Genomic DNA, 23,457 nt, shown 5'->3' on the forward strand with positions numbered 1-23,457 from the left:
TGCTACCCAGGTGCCTCACCTTTTGTACCATTCCATAGTGCTGGATGGCTTCTAAGAACTGAGTTTTCAGTCAGTCCAGCTTCAGGTGCTCCTGCTACAAAGAGAGGGCAACTTACAGGGCCTGGTCTCCTAAAGTTCCTTATACTGTAGGGACCTGCCCTGAGCCTTGTCTCCTAGAGCTCCTTGTCCTGTAGGGACTAGCCCTGGCCTCAATTCTCAGAACTCCATGTCCTATAGGGACCAGCTCTGGGCCTCATCTCTCAGAACTCCTAGTCCTGTAAGGACCAGCCCTGGGGCCTCACCTCTTAGAGTCTGCAACCTCTAAGGACCACCTTGTGACTTCCATGCCCAGAGCTAATCATATCCCTCCACTCCAGAAGAGCCACACCCCGATCTTCTCCAGGCATTTTCATGCCCTCCATCCTGAGCACTGGGCTCATTGCCATCCATGGCCTCCCACCATTCCTAGAGACAGGCTCTCTGTCATGTGCTCATGTCCTTGTGCATATTGGCTACCTCCTTTACAGTGGTCCTGAGGAGCTGCTTTAGCACTGGCCGTTGGTCCATGCATGAGCCCAGGACAGAGTGAGGACCCCAGTCCATCACACTGTGTGCAAGGGTGGAGACCTGAATGGCTGCCGAACCGTGGAAGCTGGGCCACTGGGCCATTGCCTCACCACCACCTGTATTGATGACCAACTCCAACCAGGCTCACTAGGGAAGAGAAAGGGGTCTGACCATGGTGCCTGGGTTCAGCCTCCAGAGTGCCGAGGAGAGGGCGCTCTACACTGGCCACGTGATGAAGTGGTGAGTACTGAGCAGAAGCTCAGCCAGGGAAGACTGCACAGTATACTGCATATACCATGCCATTCACATAGGGACATATAAAATCTGAGGATTTCAGTATCCAGACATAGTTCCCTGTGGACACTAAGGGACAACTGTTGAATGCCCCCTTGCTCTGGGGCTCAGGCTCCACGCTATGGTCCTGACAGCAAACATCGAGACAAGGGATGATTCAGAAAGACCAGAGCTCACATCCAGCCATCTAGCTGCACACTGGGATAGGACCGTCTTCCCTGCAGGGGAGGGAGAAGCCAGCCAGTACCATCAGTGAGGAGGACAGTGGCAGCCTCAGCATGGGACTTCCCGGGACCTGGAGTGTGAGAGCATCACAGCATTGGCCTGTTGCTTATCTGACCACAAATGTGGGATGCCCCATGAACCTGAGGATTCAGTAGGTGCTGGTTAAGTGTGGACTCAGGCCAAATGTCCTTGGCCTCACCAGGAAGCAGGTGGCTCAGACTCACAAAGTAGTGCCTTTTGGGACCTAGCACATGCATTACGTAAGAGGCACCCAGGTAGGATTTTTACAAAGGAATAGATGAACCAACAGAGGAAGGCATTCAAAGGCACAGAATACAGAACAGTGCTACACGTGGAAAGGCCAGGCATGGAAGGCAACATGACAAAGCCACAGGAAATGTTGGTCGTCACACTTCTGGTTTCCCCTCTGAGGATGATGTCCTGCCAGACTCGGAACCAGAGGAGCACTGGTCTCTCCTGGGAAGATTGTGGGTGTGACTGTAAGATCACACACAGAACGAAGGCTATATGCTCTGACTCTGTTCATCCTATCATTGGGTAACTGGCCACTGCCAGTTGTCTTTTTTTTTTTGTCGATTGTGGGGCTTGAACTCTGGGCCTGGGCACTGTCCCTGAGCTCTTCAGCTCAAGGCTAGTGCTCTACCACTTGAGCCACAATGCCATTTCTGGTTTTCTGGCGGCTAATTGGAGATAAGAGTCTCATGGACTTTCCTGCCCAGACTGGCTTTGAACCTCAGATCGCAGCCTCCTGAGTAACTAGGATTACAGGTGTGAGCCACTGGCACCCGGCATCGTCTTTTTAGTATAACAAAACTTTGGGGACTAAGCTATTTGTTTTTAGGAAAAGCTTTACAAAGGTCTAACTCAGACACCACAAAATGTACCCATTTTATGTGTCAGTTCAGTACTGTGTAGCTGCACAATCATCCCCAGAGCCCAGTCACCCCAAGACCCACCAGTCCACATCTGTCTGCACAGAGCTGTATACCTCCCTAATGCTGCATACCTCCCTAATGCTGCACACCTCCCTAACACTGTACACCTAACACTGCACACCTCCCTAACACTACACACCTCCTTAACGCTGCACACCTAATGTTGTGCACCTCCCTAACGCTGCACACCTAATGCTGTGCACCTCCCTAACACTGCACACATAATGCTATACACCTCCCTAATACTGTGCACCTCCCTAACGCTGCACACCTAATGCTGTGCACCTCCCTAATACTGCGCATGTAATGCTGTATGCCTTCCTAATGCTGTGCACCTCCCTAACACTGCACACCTCCTTAATGCTGTACACTGTGTGCAGCACACCTGGCTTCTTCCGTTTGCCTGCCATGTGAGCCATACCCACTCTGGCTCCAGAGCCCCTCCCTTTCACTGCGCCAATAGTGTCTCCTGGCAGAGATGAGAACCACACATGGCTCTGACACCAAAGGGTAGCAGACTCTTCTGTCAAAGGCCAGCTGTGTGCTATCTTAGGCTCTGCAGGCAGTCTGTCACGACAACCAAGTCCACTGTGGCAGGAAAGCAGCCATGGACAGAGCACAGGATTAGTGAGGCTGGGCTTCTGCTCTACAGTGTAGGGCTAGTAGCAGTGCTTCCTTTGTGATGAGCTCGCTGCAATCTCCAGGGCATGAATAACATCGAGTGTGCTGGCCCAGTGTGGGGGGTACAGCTGGGCAGCATGGCTGGGATAGTGGCATGGGAGTGCACATGGATGGCAAGAAGCAGGACAATGACATGTAACATGGAAGGTGCACTTGAAGGTAAACCAAGAATATGGGAAAAAGTAGATGGGCAGAGGCAGGAGGAAGGGCAGAAGGGGAACACATGGGTAGCAGAGGGCCAAGAGCAGTGCAGCTGATGTTAGGTCATCATCTTCATTCAGAGGACCAGAGCACCCTTATCTCCATTATAAGGTAGTTTCCAGAAGAGCTGCCCAAGCACTGGGGTCCTGGAAATGTAGCCACATCTGCACAAATTCATCTCCCACACCCCACCCTGCCACATCCCCACCCTGCCACAGGTTCCCAAGGAAACATACCGGGGTAGGGGCCTGTAGGAGCTCCAATAGCTGCTTCGTGGCACTGGCACTGGCCGTAATGGTTTTGTTAGTCTTCTGCTGCACTGAGTGCCTGGTCAAAAAAAGAGTCAAAGATAGAGAAAGGACAGGTAGAGAGTAACGTAAGGGGACAGAAAAGTAGGAACAAGCAGAACCAGGCTAGAATAGACTCGGGCAGACAGCATGCAGAAACATGGAGATGAAGGAAGCAGGAGAGTTGAGAAGGAGTCATACACGCAGGAGCACAGGGAAGTGAAGAGCAATACAGGGAGGTGAGGTTAGCAAAGACCCCAACCAAAGAAGTCAGGGGAGGTGAGAAGGAAAGGAGGGAGGCCAGGACAGGGGCAAGGAAACAAGAGTAGAATGGGGCAGAAAGGCAGAGCGGGCACAGGGCAAGAAGACAGGGAGAGAAATGACAAGATGAGCTTTAAGTGTTGGGGGAAGGCTAATGGCAGGACCAGCCCCGGAGAGCTACCAATCCACTGCCAGGATAACCCCTGCCTCCCCACAGATGTACACAGCTTAGCTCCCCTGGCCACACTGGGGCAGGACCTGCATTGCTAAGGGATCCAACCATAAACTCACCTTGTAGGGGCCCTCAAGGCTGAGCAGAGTGGGGGGGCCTCTGCTGGTCACCAGGTCAGCCCATTCCCACTCCAACCCTGCAATACAAGCAATGGGCCGGGTCCCTCCAATGCCACACACAGCTGCAATTCAAAGACAGCTCCCAAAGATGACTGAAAAGACCAGCCATTTGCTACTTGGGGCAGATGCCCTTAGCCCACTCTGCAGGATGATAACTGGGGCAACCCTTCCTTCAGCCCAGTTCACAGCACACATAACCCAAGGGAAGGAGGGGCACTGGCCTGAAAGCAAGGAGCCCTCCTGACTGAAACGTGACTCAAATGCCTTCCTCACGCAGGGAGTCAGCACTCTAGTCCCCACAGGCCTCTACAGCAACAGCCAAGGTGAGCACCATACACAGGCTATAAACAAGTATGCAAAACACAGCAGACTCCTGAACTGTAGCAACAACTGAGGAAGGAAATTTAAACACTTATGCCCTTTGCAAAGTATAAAATCCAGGAAATCACTAAGACAAATTGGATAGAATGAGTAAAAATGTAACCAGATGTGTACACTGAACACTATCAGGCTGAAAGAAATAAAAAAACAAAAGGTAGGATGACTGTATTTATGGGTCAGACATTCATTATTAAGATGTCTTGCTTTGAGAGTATTGTTCTTTGGGCTTGGGTTTGTTTATTGTGGTACAGGAAATACTCAGAACCTCCCATGAGCCATGCCCCCACCCTTTCACTTTGAATCTATTCTTCAGATTAAGTCTTTGCACTCACAACAAGCCTCAGAGCCATCTTTCTTCCTCTCTCGCCCAAGTGCAGAATCCACGAGGATGCACCATCACATGCGGCCTACAAGATATCAATTTTTTTTTTGCCAATCCTGTGCCTTGAACTTTGGGCCTGGGAACTGTCCCTAGGCATCTCTTGCTCCTACAACTTGGGCTATTTAGTACCACTTCCGGCTTTTTCTGTGATTAATTGGAGGTAAGAGTCTCACAGACTTTCCCGGCTGGGTAAGCTTCTAATTGTGATCTCAGATCTCAGCCTCTTAATTAGGTAGGATTACAGGCCACCCACACCCAACTGAGATGTCAATTCTTAAAAGTCTATAGATTCCACACCACTGTAGTCAGAATTCTAACAGGTTTTTTAAAATTAGAAATCATCAAGCTGATTCTTGAGACTTATATTGAAACACAAAGGGTCTGGTATCCAAAATAATTTTTAAAAGAACAGGCTGAATGAATGCTCCCACTCCCAGCTTCAAGACACACAGCAAGGCCTCAGCAAAGGACAGCTCAGCACAGACCCATGGAGACCAGCAGGATGGGATAAGCCAGCCTGCAACATAGCAGTGCTTGAGTAACGTCTCAAAAACCTACCAATATCCTCAACAAAGGCTGCTGGAACAACTGGATACACAGGTTTTGTAAAGAAGAGGGAGGGGAGGTATGGAAGGGGGAGAGATATGTACCTCAACCCTTTCCTCATAGCATGTTCAAGAAATAAATCCCAAGTGTAATAGTCCTCAATATGAGGGCTAAAACAAAGAAAAGTAAAAGTACAACAAGCATGTTAGTGTATACCACCATGAAATCCCCGGGGTGGGCTACCTCACAAGGAAAGGGACTTAGCTAGCTCATGACATGGACAGCAAGCCACAGTCTTCCTGGCACAGGACCTCATGGCAGAAGTACACATGTATCTTGGTCTATGTGCTCTATCTCTTCACAATTCTAATCTAAGCACCTCCCAAAGGCCTCCTAAGCACCACCTAATCTTAATCCCATTAATGTGAGACTGAAGGGGGATATATTAAATTCCCCCATGAGTTCCGGGGACAGTAATAAATAAAAATGAATAAAAACAAACAACTAATATTAAAAACTTCAGCTCTTTAAAAGTTGTCAGAAATGAAACAGCAGCCACCACACAAGAGAAATGCTCTCCCTCAGATATGTCATAGAGAAAGGACTTGCCTGAGAACATAGAAAGACTTTATAATACCATATTCCAACAAATAGGAGGTATGGATCTGATCAGCCTTAACAAAGGAAGAGACCTACATGGCCAGTGTGCACATCAAAGACGCCTGCAGCATTAATCATTACAGCAACGTGCACTGAAAGTAAGATCCAGGGCACTCACTGCTCACCTGCCAAGACAGCACACATAGGTGACAACGTCCAGTACTGAAAAGGACCACAAGCTAGCAGCACAGTCCCATCCTTGGCAGGAATGTAAATGGCACAGTCATTTTGCAAAGCCAATTGGCAGCTTCACCTGGAGTTAAGCTCACATTCATTATTCAACTCCATAATTCTACATCCAGAGATTTACCAGGGAAGGAAAACACACCTAGTTTTCCCCACAGCTCCCACCAACCCTCTGTCTTTTGAGAGGTACTGGGTGGACAGAATGCCATATGCATACAATAGAGTACTACTCACTAATACAATGGACTAACTCACATCACTCATCAATATGGATGAATTCACAAATATACCAAATAGAAAACAAGATCATACCTAAGAGGCTTTGTCCTCTGTTAATATATTCGTATGACATTGAGAACAGCCCCTAGGTAGTGGATGAGGGGGTCTTGGTGTGGGAAGGGGCCCAGAGCTAGCTTCTGAAGCAAGGGGAAGGTATACACTGTGTGCTTGTTGGGTGTGACTACAGGGTACACACAGGTGTCAAACTTACTGCAGGTATATATATCTCAGCACTCATAGGTCTGCTTTGGTGAGGCTGATTAAAAACTGTACACACACACACACACACGCGCACACATGCGCGCATGCGTGCACGCGCGCACACGCACACACACGCACACACGCACACACACACACACACACACACACACACACACACACACACGAGACCAAGCCTGCAGAGCCCCACTGCCACTATCCTGAGACGGGTCAAGACAGGCAGGGCCCATATCCTGAGGAAGGGGCGACACAAGCCCTTGAAGAACTTTGCCTGGGTCACAAGCCCTACATGGGGAGATCTGAACTAGTGGCTTACAGACACCTTCCTCAAAGCCAAGGCCATCTGGTCCTGGAGCTAGAGCTACAGCCAGAGCCCCTGCTGCCACCTCTCAGCTCATACTGTACTCTGAATATTGCAAACTGCTGAGATAGTCTTTTCAGATGGAGAAACTGAGCACTAGAGAGGGAGGAGCTGCCCACTAGAGGCAACAAGGCCACCAGCACTGGTGCCCAAAGCGCACACGTGCAGCAGCTACTGTGCCTCCATCATGGAAGGGAGCAGGTGGGCTTGACCAACCTGCCCAGGAGTCTGCTGGTCAGTGGAGAAAGCTGTGACCAAGAGGCCAACATATAATTTTCCTGAGGGGCATGACCATGAAGCAAGCAAACAGCAGATGACCAGAGGATCCTACAGTCCCTGCCATGGCCAACCTTGAACTCATCTCTATGAGGCGATGACAACATGGCTAGGAGAATTTGGCCAAGCACCAACTTGCCCAACATCCCCAGGGTCCTGTAGAAAACCTCATACCAGAGATATGGGCACCAAGGCTGGGCACCTTGGAGGAAAAACATGATGCAAGATTCTCTTGGTTTCACAAGCAGCTGGGCAGAATGACAGGTTTCCCCTCTGGTCACAAACAGCTAATCCTAGACACAATCAGAGGTGATGGAGTCGTGGCAAGCAGAGGCACTACACTGGGAGTTCCACAGCAGCCCGACTATAGGTTGGGGAGCATTTGGATTGTGGGATGAGAAGCTATGTGGACTGGACTCTGTCCCCTCCTCCACACCCACTCTCTCAAGCTAAATTCATAACCTAATGTGGTGGATTTGGAGCTGGGCCTTTGGCAGGTGACTAGGCTGGGTGACCATGAGATCGGGTAGCCTCAGGTCAGCCTGACATCCTTACAAGACACATAGAGAGCCACTTACCGGGACTACCCCAGCTTCTGTTCTCACACACACACTCGCCCTCTCAGATGAAGAAAGAGGGAGAAGGCACCGTCCACAGCTAGGAAACAGCCTTCAGCAGACCAGGACTCCAACCTCCAGACCTGTGTGGCAAATCCACTGTTTAAGACATAGTGTGGTGTGGGGATGATCTTTAATGGCAGCTTGAGCCCACCAAGAAGGAGCAAAGCATGGTGGCCTTGCTGAGTGGAGGAGGCGGAGGCCAGAGCTCAAAGGCCGGAGTTACCACGACCTGACAGGCAGAGGCCCAGAGAAGTAAAGAGATGAACCCCAAACCTGCACAGGTGCTGAGGCCTGCAGAGCATGCAGCTGTGTGCACATGTGCAATGAAGCTGCATGGGGCCAATGAAGGCCAAAAGGTCATACAACTGACCAACAGCTGTGGCCACAGAGAAGGGAGAGGTATGTGAACATCTTCCAGCCAGAGATCAGCTGTGCTCGAAAGCCAGTGTGTGATGTGAAGACCCAGAGGGATTAAGCCATAACCACAGGCCATGCTGGCAGTTAAGCTGGCAAAGAGCCTGCCCTCAGAATCTGAAAGAACCGGGCTGACCCACAGACACTTCCGGAACAAAACCTAGACACAACTCCTTGAAGGAAGACAGCCAAACCCAGTCAATCAACACTATTCCACAATGTCCATCAGCCAAAGTTAATAGTGTAGTCAATAAGAAGAAAACTGGTCAACAGAGACTGGTCCATAACTGACCATAAAGATGATGGATTTGCAAAGACTTCACAATAACTATCCTAAATACAGCTAATATGCTTAAGTATTAATGTGAGCCATGAAAAATGGATGAGGTACAAAACAACCAAATGAAAAGATGAAAAATAAAATAAATTTATATAACTTTCCCTGGAGTGAAAGAGGGTGTGAGGTTGATTGGAATACATTATAGACATGTCCAGTGGATAAAAATGTAAAAATGTCACAATTAACACTCCCACTTGTACAACAAATATATGCTAATAAAAATAACAACTTTCCCTACAAGGGCTTATCAGGAGACTAGACAATGCAAGAGAAAAGATCAGTGAACCTGAAAATATGACAAAAAGTACTCCAACAGACAGAGAGAAGAGGAGAGGGGAGCCAAGCTCCACAGTCTGTGAAATGATATCCAGCTAACTGCAGTGTAATTAGCAAAGGGGAAAGTGTATATTTGAAGTAATAATAGCCAAAGTTTCCCCAAATTTGGCACAAAGTATAAACTCATAGGACCAAGAGATTCGGCAAAAAACAAAGTAGGATAAACACAAAGGAAATCATATGAGTACATTAAAACTGCTGAAAATCAGTGACTTTTAAAGAGAAACTAAATCAGGGGCCGGGAAGGTGGCTCAGTGGTAAAGCGCTTGCCTTGCATGCCTGAGGCCCTGGGTTCGATTCCTCAGCACCACATAAGCAAAAAGAAAAAAGCCAGAAGTGGTGCTGTGGCTCAAGTGGTAGAGCGCTAGCCTTGAGCTGAAGAGCTGAGGGACAGTGCCCAGGCCCAGAGTTCAGGCCCCACGACTGGACCCAAAAAATAAAAATTAAAAAAAAAAGAGAAACTAAATCAATCAAGTTAGAAAATGGGAAACAAAAAGTGATGCCCCAACACTATAGGACAGTAGCAAATGGTCTAGGATATTCCCAGCTCCGGCAGGGAGGGAGGAAAGAGAAGAGAGCAAAGAAAGAAGGAAGAAAGAGGAAGGAAATCTGAGGAGAAACGAATGGCTTCGAACCACAAAATCACAAATCTCAAAGAGATCTCAAGAATTTCCCACAAATAAAGAGTATACATATACTATGTATACCATGTTAAAATGGTTCAAAATCAAAGATTTAAAAAAATGTTGATAACAAGGGAAGATGATCCAGACTAGTCACAGCTAATATCCCTAGCTCTCTCTGATCAGAGATTTGGATCCTAGCACACACTTACCTCAACAGAATGACAAGGAAAATATAAACAGATAGGAATCACAAGAATGATGAAGCATTTATACTCATGCACACAAGGACAGAAAACTGCCAAGTGCTCTCCCCCCACCCACAGCATGGTTAACCTGCGACCTTGGTCATACTGTGATTCTGACCAGCACAGACAGCAACACACCTGAAGGTCCAGAGTTACAGAAGAGGAACAGGAGACCACCACATCCAGATGCTGAAAACTTTCACCACAATGCTGCTGATCTGCTCAGAACCAACTCCAGGAACCGTGAGTACCCTGTCAGGGACCCCTCCCAAAAGACCAGCCCTGGTGGTAACCCAGAGTGCTTGGTCAGGACCCCCTAACTCTCACCTGAGAAGGGATGCCATACTGGAAGAGGGTAAAGAAGCTGGAGCCCTTTCTCCCACCCCTTCTGCAATTACCCGCAAAAGATCACCAGGACACAACCCCGTTCCTGAGCCAGAGAACCACAAGGTCTAGCAGACACTAGGCCCAAATCTGGGTCCAGATACTAGAACACTAACTGATCAAAAGTAAGATGGGAGATCCTCCCCACACCACACTGTAGGAACCAGCACTGCCCTCATCCCAAACCAGATCTAGACACTTAGAATGCTGCTTCCCACCTGGTCAGAACACTGGTCAAGATGATCTCCCCACTCCAACCTGCGGGAACAGGTCTCCACGAGGTCTAAACTCTCAGGGTCTGGACCATAGAACACTGCACCCCACCCTGTGGAAGCAACAGACTTGCCAGAACTCAGGCCAAGGGGCCTTCTCAAGGAATCCACCTTCTCCAGGATGGATTTGGGCTAGGACTCCTAGACCATCATGCCCTATATTGTGGGAACCTGCCACCAGAGCTAAACCCAGGCAGGCGGGATGCCAGACCACCCTGCCTCACCATGTGGGAACACATCCCTAACATCTGGCCAGGACCTAACTGTTCGTGCCACCCTGGGCAGAAAGCTGCTAAACATAGTCTGACAGATCCATCCAGTAAACTACGCCCTACCACCATTGAAGTTAATGCATAATCTGAACAAGCCCTACAGTCCCTAAACCCAAAGGCATAAATCATACTGAAAGATCACAAAATCATGAGCAATCAAGATAACATGCCAATATCAAAAGCCAACAGCAATCCAAGGAAGGACTCTAGCGAGAATGAAGAAGAGATGGAGAACAAAAGAATTATTAAAGCCATTGGCTGATGAAATGAAGGGCAGATCCAAAATCAAATAGAAGAATATAACAAGGAAATGACTAAGAATATACAGGAAGTCCAAGAAGGCATGGAGAGGAACATAGAAACACTACACACATCATTAAAAGATAAAATTAACACCCTGAGAACTGACATCAACAAACAGCTTGGAACCATGAAAGGCTCTATCTCCCTATTGCAAAGCATAGTTGAAAGCATAGGCACTAGAATAAATGAAGTAGAAAATAGGGTATCAGAAATTGAGGGTAAAACAGAGGAACTAGAACAGAAAGTCAAAGGCATAGAGAAAGCACTCAGAACATACCAAATGCAAGCTCAAGAATTGGCAGATTCATGGCTGGGAAGGTGGCTCAGTGGTAGAGCGCTTGCCTTGCATGCATGAGGCCCTGGGTTCGATTCCTCAGCACCACATAAGCAAAAAGCCAAAAGTGGCGCTGTGGCTCAAGTGGTAGAGTCTAGCCTTGAGTAGAAGAGCTGAGGGACAGCGCCCAGGCCCAGAGTTCAGGCCCCACGATCGGATCAAGAAAAAAAAAATTGGCAGATTCAGCCAAAAGATCAAATCTATACATAGTCAGGATAGACTAGGGAGAATTCAAAACCAAAGGCATTAAAAACCTATTTAACAATGGTTAGTATTTACGCATCAATGATATTTGGTTGATCTGTCCCTAGCTAAGAGTGGAGTGTTAAAGACTCACGCTATTATTGTATTGAGGTCTATCATGTTCTGTAAGTCCAAGAGTACTTATTGGCAGGCATCCAAAGATGTACCTGGGTTTCAGGAAGGGGTAAGAAGGGTGCACTTGTGTCATAGAGAGGTAAGCCAAGGGGCTGAGCACCCAATCTCAGGTTCCAAACTTAGGCCAGGTGCATGGGTGCATGTGTAAATACACCAGATGTGTGGGTGCGTACATGGCAACCCACACAGGTGCAGAGACACAGTGCCCACACACTCACAGGCTGTCCCAGAGCTCCTGTGTGTCATTCGGTGTTCCCAGAGACTGTAAGCTCTCTTCCAAGGAGGTCACTGCCAGAGAAGAGAGGAAACAGGCAGCAGCAGGATCATCTGCCACTGTCAGACCCTCATGTTTGGTCATGGTGGCAGAGGCAGGACATGGAGGCCGAGAACTATGGCCAGCACAATGCAAACCACCTACATGACCTGGACATGATGTTTCCCACCCCTCCCAACAAAGGTCGGCCCAGGCAAGACCTTCTACTCTGCAATCCTAGGACAGGCCCAGGCCCAAATAGACCACAAAGAGCTCTTGGTAGCCACCTCTAATGGGCCTCACCTATCCCTAGGTCATGTCCCCTTCCCCAGCTTCAAGGACCTGCTCTGCCAGCAGCAGGACATGCTCCTCCTCTGCAGGGCCTTGTCCAGGCACACGTGCCAGAGAAGCCTGAAGGCCCAGCTGTGAACAGGCTGCTGCAGGGGAGCAGGGTGATCACAGAACAGCATCCAGGATTAGCTCACTCTGCCCACACTAGAAGACAGCACGGCCTACGAACACAGGACTGGACTATAAGACAGTATGGCAGAGCAAGACCAGCACTAGCATGGTTCTCAGTATCATCTCAGTGGACAAGTCCTGCAAGGGGTAAAGAAGAGCAGGCCCAGGTCAAAGCTTGTCATCGGAGTTGATTCGAAAGATGCTGGCCTGACATAGCTCCTAGACAGGATGGGGATCACTTGGAGCAGCTAAAGGAAGGCAGAACAAGGGTGGACACATGCTGGTAGATGCTGCCAGACAGACCAGGATCATCAACCACTCAGGCCATTCCCAGCAGCAGGGCTCCAGGAGCATTTTACCCCACACCTCACCCCTTGCCTTCCAGCTCAGGCTCCTTGGATTCAGGCACTGGGTCAGGGACAGAGGAGGAGGGCAGCTCCTCACATCATGCCCTGCCATCCCACTCCTGGGGACAGAAGCACTGAGGACTTGCACTCACACAGAACCTACAGGGCACTCAATGGGGCTCTGTTCCTGAGGGAGAAGATGTAAACCACCACACACCTGGCAACCAGTGAGCAGTGTGAAATACAGGGCTGGGCCCCTGGTAGAACACCAGTCAGCAGGAAGAGGAAGAAGTGCCTTCACATGCCGTAATGCAGAGGAGCCCAAATGCACGCCACTCCGTGACAAACCAGGACTTGTCATTTACAAGACACCCAGACTTAAGTCCACAAAGACAGCAAGACAGGGCCTCCTGTCTTTGGGTGGGACCCAGTCATTGCACAGAGCTAGAAGGTAGTGGTGGCTGTACAATCAGCAAAACACACTGATGACTAGCATGCTTCAGTCAAGATAGCTAAGCTGGTAGCTTTCACATTAGGCAAGTTGTATCACAGTTTACTAATGCCACAGAGAACGCTGTGGTGACTCCCCAACCCTGACGAGGACACACTGATCAGGACACTCACATTGCTGGGGAGGAGCAGATGTGACGAGGCCATGGCACACCATCCCACACCCCAGCCAGCATCTGAGTGCATGCACAGAGAAGCAAAATGGTCCACAAGAAACTTGTGCAAGATCACTTAGAATCAATAGCTTTGTTCCTAAGATCAAAACCTGCAATGCCTGCAGTAGTAGGGATGCAGGAACATGGACAGACACACGTGCTGGCAGCTGGGGCACACGAGAGGGTGAAGAGGCATGTACACCCCCCACACAGCAGAGCTCCTCAGGCAACTTGGCCAACCTCAGACTTATGCCACCAGACACTACAGCTCACAACCCCAGGGCTTCCAACTGTCACTAGCGATCTGTGATGCCTCTGAGCTGGGTTGGATAGGGCAGGCTGGACTCAGGGCCAGTGCCATGCTTGTGCCTGGACAGGGCTGGGTGACACAGATGCAAACATTTGTCAAAATGCCCAGAGCAAGATCTGGGCAGCTCACTGTAAGTGTGACCTCAGAAGGGAAAGGAAAGTCAGGGAGCAGTGTATGGAGGAAGTATGCAGGGGATTCAGCAGATGGTGAGGCCCAGCCGGAGGCAGCCAGATGTGGGATGTGAAAAGGCAGTGAAAGGGCAGGACAGAATCCAGGCGTACGTGCATGGCTAGTCACCAGGCAATGCATTCAGCTTTTTTTTTTTTTTTTTTTTTGTCGGCTGCGGGGCTTGAACTCTGGGCCTGGGCGCTGTCCCTCAGCTCTTCAGCTCAAGGCGAGCGCTCTACCACTTGAGCTACAGCGCCACTTCCGGTTTTCTGGTGGTTTATTGGAGATAGGAGTCTCACGGTCTCTCCTGCCCGGGCTGGCTTTGAACCGCGATCCTCAGATCTCAGCCTCCTGAGTAGCTAGGATTACAGGCGTGAGCCACCAGCGCCCGGCTGCATTCGGCTTTTTCTGTTTATAATTTTCCATAATAAAACATGCAAATAAAAGAACATGGTATGAAATCCCGAGGGGCCTTGGCAGGAGATACACTAGGGTGCTGGCTGGTCCCTCTGAATGCTCATGCTCTCTGAACTGGCCTGGGGTAGCCAATAGTAGAGCAAAGTGCCACTGCTTCAATCTGGCATCTGGTTCTTGCCAAGCAACGGGCCTCAAACCAGCTCCACTTGGTGTCACAGGGCTGTCTGGACAAGGCCAGAGCTGATCCCAACCTTGTCTGGGAGCAGACAAACCTTTCCCACTGATGCTGGGGCTTCTGAGCTCATGAATTCACAGGTACCCTGTGCTCCTATCCTAGGAGCAGACTACACATTTCCTGGGACACTTGTGATATGTCCATGGGGCTTCACCCTTACCCTCACTCTGCCCCAAATCAATGCCAATGAGCCCATCTTCCAAGGCTGATCTGTCTTCTAGTGGTCAAGACTGAAGCCTCACACCTACAGCCAATCTCCAAGGAGACAAGTGGAGCAGGACCTTCTGTGGAAGGACAAAGGGCCTTTCACGTGTTAGTTCCAATGGGCCAGTCCTCACAATGGGCCAGACTAGGTCCCTCTGCTCCCTGCACTGATGGCATACCCCTATCCCCAAGACCACCTGCCCACTTCCCCCTCACAAATGCTGCTCCTACCTCCCCTCCAGAAACCCACTGGTGACTGCCCGCCCACCCCCACCCTTACTCCTTGTCCTGGGCTAGGAGGCTGTGGAGCAAGACACTACTACTTCAACAATACCCTTGAAGAACAAGGAACCACAGCTGGAGGGAACCAGGGTCCCAGAATGGCCCTATGGAGCAGAGCTGGCCATGAGGCCTAGGAAATGAGTATTCTGTCTTTCTGTGGGTCTCTACAAACAGTGTAAGCATGCTGGCACTTGCTAGCACTAGAAACACAGTGCCCTGATCACCACCAGGTCACTTAGCACCAGTGGTCACCCACTGACATGGCAAGGTGAACAGCAACACAGGTACCTCACAGGTCCTATCTGAGCCTCAGAGGTCAGGACTGAGGGCCGAAGTGGGAAGGCATCTAGCTTGAGGTCAGGGGGAAGTTGAGGTTGTTCACCATGTCAGGGGATGAAGAAAGAAGACAGCCATGGAGGGAGGGAGTCACCTCAGGTCAGCAGCTGCGGCTGCCATAAGGAGCCATAGGGTCCAGAATTACCCTCCTAAATCAACTAAAACTGGATGAAGTGCTGGAAGCTACTTTGAATGGTCATCATTCAGTGAGGTATTATAATTCTAAGAAAATGAGAGGCAAATGAGCTACACCCTAAAATGACTCCTTTGCTCGACAAGAACAGAAGAGGACTGAGCCCAGCTGCATCCTGCGGTTAGGAGGCTGACCAAGCCTGGAGTGTGGCACAGCACCACCTACAAGTGATAACAGCTACCAGGGATGAGGAGTGAGGCAGACCTGTGCCATGGATCAAGAAGAAAACGTGCTCTCAGAGCCAGACACTCCTAAGTTTACCCTGTGAGAAAGGAAGAGATATCCCTGAACTCCTGGAGCAGTCTGGGTCACTGCTGATGCTGAAGGATCATACTTCAGAGACAGGGCTTAACCTAGTGCCAGGCTAAAAGGTTATTGGAGGGAGATTCTGAAGAATTTTAATACAATCCTTGAAAAGATCAGAGTGACCTGCAAGTAACTTAATTACTCCCTGCCCAAGGTCAATCATCTCCACAGGAAAATAACTGAATCCAGCACAAATGGACACAAAGCCACAGTTCAAAACTTGTAGATAAATGAAGAAGTAGGCTAAGGTGAGCCCTGACCATGGGAACATGAGCAGCAGGAGCAGGTCCCAAGGTGACAGAAGTGGCAGAGTCAGCAGAGGTCACCAAGCAGCTATGTGACACACTGACACAGCAGTTACAATGTGCTCAAGGCTGGAGAGGAAAACTCATGAGGTAAGCAGGGAATGGGGGTGCAGTAGGGAGACAAAGGAAACGCTGAGTCTGATGTTTGTCATCTCAGCTACTCAGGAGGCTGAGGCAGGAGGATCTCAAGTTTCAAAGTAAAAAAAAATAAGAGGGGAATGTGGCTCAATAGCAGAGAGATTGCCTAGCATGTGCAAGGATAACTTCAAACCTCAGGACCACAAAATTTTTTTTTAAAAAAGGAAGAATGTCACACTCATTGCACCACTTGAGATGATAGCAGTGTACATACAATGAAGAGCCAATGAACTTGAACACAAACAGAAGAAACAGGAAACAGAGACCAGTGAATGAATGCCCAAGGGCGTAGGCCATAGCTAATAGGGAAGCACCCATGCAAACCATCAGTCAAAAAGAATCTGGAGAAACAATGATCAAAATCACTCCAATTTTAATAAACTACAAACTAAGAATTTCACTGAGAAGAATTCTAAAAACAAACAAAACCCAAGGCACAATGTAGTCCAATTGCAGAAAACCATGAAAAAGAAGAAATCTTCACCACGGAGAGGAAGATCTGTACAAGCCAGTGCTGTGGGGGCTCAAAGTCCCATCAGGAACCAGAGGCTGGAGGACAAAGTAGCCACACCTGTTAGCACTGAAGGATTAAAAAGCTTCCAATTGGACCCCTATTCCTAGTGAAAATACATTTCAAAAATAGAGTAAAGATTTATTTTCTACAAATAAAAGCTGAGTCTGTTCCAACCAGATGTGTGCTGCAAGATGTGCTGGAATAAGTTATTCAGGTTAGAAGTACCAGTAAATGGAGACCTAAAAAAAGAGCTGAAGAAAGCTGGAACAGTGTTAAAAAAAAAAAAGGTAAAAATAAAAGCATATCTTTTAAGCTAAGGATATGGCCCAAGCAGAATAACAGAATGCCTGTCTAGCAAGTACCAGGCCCTGGGTTCAAACCACAATACCACCAAAACAAAAAACAATTAAAAAAAACCACCTTCCTTCTATATATTTGTGTTTAAAAGACAATTGATGATTAAAGAAAAAATCCAAACAATGAGTGGTTATTAACAATGTGTGTGCTGCCTACAGGAGAGGTGATGAACCGGGAAGACAATGACAGAGGCAGGACGGGCAGACAGGACACTTGTGCCAGAAGTATACTATAACCTCTAACGTGACCACTACAAACTAAACATAATTGCTAGGAAGCCAAAAATGAAGGCAAAATGGAATATTCAACACACTCAGTTACTCCAAAAAAGGAAGATAAAAAGAAAAAGCAAATATCAAGAAGGCAGATTTCAGCAGACAGATAAACATGAGCTGGTCAATCTAGGAGCCACTAGCTCCTAGTTTAGCAATCTAAACAATCTAAAGGTATAAGCTGTAAGAACTGTACATTCATTTCTTCAGCTGTAATAGCCACATCTCCAGTACAATTTAGCCACTTCTGGAAAGTGGCTGATGTACTGGAGTACGTGTGACATGGAACTTCCCACTGTTACCAAAGTTCCTATGAGAGAGCACAGTTTCAACCATTCCAATCAGAAAGCAGAGACTGTCCAATCAGGTCTATTTTAAAAAAGCCACCACACAGAAAGGAACCTTACTTCATTGTTGGTGGGAATGTAAACTTGTTCAACCACTTTGGAAAGCAGTATGGAGGTTCCTCAAAAGACTTCACATAGATCTCCCCTATGATCCAGCAATCGCACTTTTGGGCATTTACCCAAATGTATACAAACAAGACCACACTAAAGCTACCAGCACAACTATGTTTATTGCAGCATTATTTACCATAGCTAAGATATGGAACCAACCCAGATGCCCCTCAGTAGATGAATGGATCAAGAAAATGTGGTATATATACACAATGGAATTCTATGCCTCCATCAGAAAGAATGACATCTCCCCATTTGTTAGGAAATGGAAAGGCTTGAAAAAAATTATATTAAGTGAAGTAAGCCAGGCCCAAAGAAACATAGGTCCCATGGTTTCCCTTATTTGCAATATCTAGTATAGGTATGAGTCAAGCGGAAAAGATCAGATAATGTGATGTTAGGAAAACGAACCCTTAAATATGTATTTTAATGTTTTCATTTCTTTCATGCATGTGTTTCTAACGCATTTATAAGATTATTTCTTTGTTGCTTTGTATGTCCCTCCCCCACAGTGTAACCCCCGCTTTCACTTTATTTGATGTCAGTATAACATGTGGAGGAGAGGGGGACAAACAAGTCGTTTAAGGATTCAGGTGGACCTGTTGTAACAAGGAGAATTACAAAATGTCATGTCAAAGCAAGCTTTACAATGTCGGAGTGGGGGGGGAGGGGGGTATGATTGGGTGGGGGGGAGGGGGGAGGCTGGGAAGGGAGGTGAAGGGTAAACAAAGGAGGAGGCTGCAATGCTTGGTAAGAAATGTATGCATTATCCTGCCAATGTAATTGTAACCCCTCTGTACAGTATGTTCTCAAATAAAATTAAATTAAAAATAAAAATAAAAATAAAAAAGCCACCACTGACTAGGCACAGTGGCTCACACCTGTAATCCCAACTACTTGGGAGGTTAACACAGAGATCACTATTTGAAGTCAGCTGGGGCAAAAAGTTAGCAAGACATGATCTCAAAGAACAAGCAGGAATGGTGGTTTACTCTCATAATTCCAGCTACAAGTAAAGCAGAGGTAGGTAAGGTCTACAGTCAACCAAAAAATACAATTAAAAAATATGAGAACCTAATTACAAAACAACTAAAGCTAAAAGGGCTAGGCTGCAAAAAAGGCTAGACAACCTTAGGACATTTTATAATGGTAAATAGCTAACAGAGCAAAACAAAACAATTCTAATCGTGTATTTTCTAATAAAACACGAAGGTGAAATCACAAACCTATGATGAGAGTCAGAGACACAGACACTCTGCTCTAACATGTGAGAGAACACAGGACAGAATCTGTGTGGAACCACAAATAACAACACTTTTTCACTGGCGGCATAGAGCTTTGGTCGAGGGCTGAGCTTGCTTCCCCATCCATACACCAAGAAGCTCTGCACTTCAGGCCATAAAACAAGTCTCCACATAGTCATGACAGCTGACATTATACAGAATTTGTTCCCTGAACACAACAGAATTAAACTGAAGATCAATAACACAAAAGTATCTGTGAATATATAGCATTACTTGAAGCTAAACAGCACACTTCTAAATAACCATAAGTGGAATAAGACATCACAAGGGAAATTAGAAAGTATGTTTAACTGAAATGAAATGAAAACACAATATTTAAATCTGTGTAAGTAAACCAATGCATAGAGGGAAATTTATAGCAATAAACACTTCCACTAGAAAAGAAGAATGGTCCCAAATCAATGATGTAGCAAAAGCAAATTAAACCCAAAATAAGCAGAAGGAAGAAAGTAGAAAGCAATAAAGATGAGCAAAAATCAAACTGATTTTAAATAGAGAAAAAAAATCAATGAAATCCAAATCTAGTTCTTTGAACAATCAATAAAATCAATAAGTTACATTAATTACATGAATTCTAATTGTGTCTAGGAAATAGATAAATACTAAAACCACAAAATTAAACCTGGCTAGTGAGGAACAAAGGAGCAATCCAGAGTCGCAGCACCAGAATGAAAGAAGAGTCAGCACTGCAGACCCTACAGGCACAAAGGACATCAGAAACACCAGGAGAAACTTCAAGCCCTTCATTTGAGAACTCAAAGGAAATGAATGAGTTTCCTGAGAACCCAAGAACTATACAACTCACTTGAGAAGAAACAGATATTGCCAACAGCATTGTGACCTGAAAAATAATGAACTTGTAATCTCCCACAATGAAAGTTCTAAGCTCAGGAGGCATGACATGGCATATTTACAGGAAGGGTAATACTAGTTCTGCATAAATTCTTTCAGAAAACAAGGGGAAATACTGCCCAACTCATTTCCAGCACAGTAGGTTGTCAGTTAAATGACACTGGCCTTTGCATGTCTCAAATTCTCTCAGTGTACCAGTCCTTTCAGTCCCACATGCTGGCCCTGGGGCCTGAGCACCTACCCACACTTTTTCAAGGAACAGCCAGTATTGCCACTATGGAGCAGATATGAACAGGCATTTGGAGGACAGCTTAACTTATCTGCACCTGCCAGGGCCCTGGAACCACTTATACCTGGGTCATTCCTGCTCCCCAGTATGTGACTAGGCTCCACACTTACAGCTTCCTGGACCAGGTACCATGCCTATGCTAACTTCCATTGGCCTCCTCAAACCATCAGATACCAAAAGAGCTGCTCTTTCTGGGGAAATGGGTCTGTCTAAACCCAGGGTGCTCCATTCAAGGCCCAGAGTAGGCCTGGGCTAACCCAACCTTGTAGATCTGCCCTCACTGGCACAGCAGGGCAGGACCCCCTGGATGGAGCTTTCTGCTGAGAATAAAACCACTTTCAGGACCAGGTGCAGTGGTCCACACCCATAGTCCCAGCTCCCTAGTTGGTGGAGGTAGGAAGACCATCTGATGCCAGGAGTTAAGATTAGAATACCAAGACTCCCATCTCTTAGAGAAAAAAAAAAAAGTAAAATCAATCTGAAAACAGTATGCTTTATGCTGGTCATAAAAACATAAAAACAGCCAGGCGCCGGTGCTCATGCCTGTAATCCTAGCTACTCACGAGGCTGAGATCTGAGAATCACGGTTCAAAGCCAGCCCGGGCAGGAAAGTCTGTGAGACTCTTATCTCCCGTTTAAAAAAAAAAAAAAAACACTAAAAACTGGAAGTGGCGCTGTGGCTCAAGTCGTAGAGCGCTCGCCTTGAGCTGAAGAACCCAGGGACAGCGCCCAAGCCCATAGTTCAAGCCCCACAACCAACAAAAATAAATAAATAAAAACAGTGTGCTCTATACTGGTCATAAAACCAACTCAGCAAGTCTCAATGAGCAGGACAGGCAGGGGAAGGAAGGGCAAGAAGACAACAGCACTGGGGTTGTTGCAAGTGTGAGCAAGAGGCCTAAAGTGCCCATACCTCAGCTGTGTGCCTACACTGGGCTGACATTGCGCTTCAAAACCACAGAAATGGTGTGGTCGGAGAGCCTGTGCAACTGTAAGAAGGGAGCCGTATCCCCAGCTCAGCTCAGCTCTGGGGCAGTGTGAGAGGGGTGTGAGCTCACTTCAAAAGGGTCTGTAAAAATGTTTGCACGTGTGAACAGATGGGCAGCCAAGTGAATGAGTGGAGCATAGACTGATGGAGCAAGAACATTCAGATGGTGATGGATGAGGAGGGTGAGGAACCGAGGAGAGAAGCCACTGGGGGCAGGGAGGGGGTGGGGTAGCCCAGGCTGCCTGACGGAGGCAGCCATCTTCCTGGCACAACAGTAACAGCCTAGTGGGAAAGGAACTTACCTCTGGGCAGCTGGAGGCCATGGCCCTCAGGGGGCAGGGCCTGGCAGGAGAAGGTCTTGGCACTGCCTGCTCCACAGGTATGAGGGTCAGGGCCTGCAGCTTGTTGGAGGCAGGGCCGGAGCTAGGGGCAGACTTGAGGAGGTCGCCCAGCTTGCGCCGCACAACTGCACGCAGGTCCCGCCATTTATGCTTCAGGTCCACCACATCTCGGTGGCAGTAGCCCAGGGCATTTACTGACTGCAGGATGCGACTCCACATACAGTACCTGCAAGTAGGCTCAGCCTTCAGCAGCCCTGTGCCAAACAACAGCTGGTGGTGCTTACTGACCTTGGATAATAGCACCTCTGTCTCCTGTGGGCAGAAGTTGGGCTTCCTCTTCTTAGCCCAGGTAGTACTGGATCCTGACTTCCGGCCAGTGCCAGTGGCAGGCAATGAGGTGGGCTCCTGACTATCTTCAGGAGAAACTCCAGGCCCTGGAAAGGAACCAAAAGGCAAGTGTTTAGGCCTAGAGTCCAGGAAGCCCCACAGTTGCCAACTCCCAGCCATCACACTTCCTTCATGTGTTTGCAGAGACCCAGACCCAAGACCCCAGTTCAAACCTTGCTCACACCCACCAAGGCCCTGTATTCTGAGGCACAGTGCCCCACCACCAGAGGCCCATCTGCCTTTCACCGTCCCCTGAGGACAGCTCCCATCACAGCCCTTGGCTGGGGACAGCCCTGCCAGCCAACAGGCCATAGCACCACGTACACCTGCCTGCCAACTGCACAGCCTCTCAAACCCGGGGGGAGCTGGCCTTGGCTTCCTCAGCTGTGCATATGCAGAGAGCAGGCAGTGCTTCCATGACCTTCCAGCTCACAAGTACTTTGGTGTGAGCCCCCAAACATCACTAGGATCACCCTTCTCTCATGAGCTTTGTCCCAACTAGACTTGGCTTCTGTTGGCAGGAGCCAGGTCTGCTGCCAGGATATGGCTCTGTAGGGCGGAAGATGAGGGTTTCTCGGTCGGGGATAGAGCCCCAACACTAGATGACACCCTAGGGACAGCAGAGGAATGTCTAGGCCCACTGGGGAGCAGCAGCCCTGCTCTCCTACTCCAGCTTCCTTGGAACTCCAGAGAGGCCTCTCTGGCAGTAGAGATGCTACCCTGGGCATTGCAGCTATGCCTCCCAATCACACAACAGGGACCTGAATTCCCTCTCAACCTGCTGCCCAGGGATAATTCTGACTCTGGGGCAGGCAGCAGGACCACATCTGCCAGAACAGACCTCCAGGCATGAACTGTCCTCAGTTGGTCCTGGTAGGCAGAGCCTCACCCCCATGAACCTCCAGGGTTCTGATGGCAAGGATCATCACAGGTTTCCCATTCAGCCCTGCTGCTGTGGCTGCAAACTCTGCCCTGGCCTCCTTCCTCACAGCTAATGCTACACCATGCCCTGACCCCTTTGGCAGGGCAGTCACTCCCTCCTCCATGCTCAGAATCTCTGAGGGTCCTTCCCAGGTAACTAAGACCCAGCATCCAAGTGGAGGTACCTCGCTTCCTGGCCCTTGGGCTTCTGACGGTGCCAACCGGCCCCAGATCACCTTTCTCCTCCTTCCCCACTCAGACCTCCTGTGGACCGCTCTCTGGTGGTGGGCAGGGGAAGCAGATTCCATATTCGGTCCAACATCTACAGCAAGGGACAGTTACAATTACTCCCAATCTGTCTGAGCAGCTAGGGGCACACTACTGAGAGTGTCAGGTCCCACATAAGGGTACCCTGGGCCCATCTTCTCCAGGAAAGTGCTCCCTGCCTGCTATACCTCCCAAATGCCTCCTTCTGTTGAACACCAGAATCAAGTCCAGAACTCTAGATATTCTGAA

The 23,457-nt window shown here is 48.3% G+C and overlaps 1 pseudogene; it reads right to left on the bottom strand.

The window, feature by feature from the left end:
- The window catches only part of LOC138806172 (t-SNARE domain-containing protein 1-like), a 52,197-nt pseudogene that overhangs the window by 22,262 nt on the left and 6,478 nt on the right, over window positions 1-23,457 (bottom strand).

The sequence above is a fragment of the Dipodomys merriami genome, unplaced genomic scaffold (genome assembly GCF_024711535.1).
Source record: "Dipodomys merriami isolate MVZ:Mamm:240054 unplaced genomic scaffold, mDipMer1.0.p SCAF_4, whole genome shotgun sequence".
NCBI classification, from domain to species: domain Eukaryota; kingdom Metazoa; phylum Chordata; class Mammalia; order Rodentia; family Heteromyidae; genus Dipodomys; species Dipodomys merriami.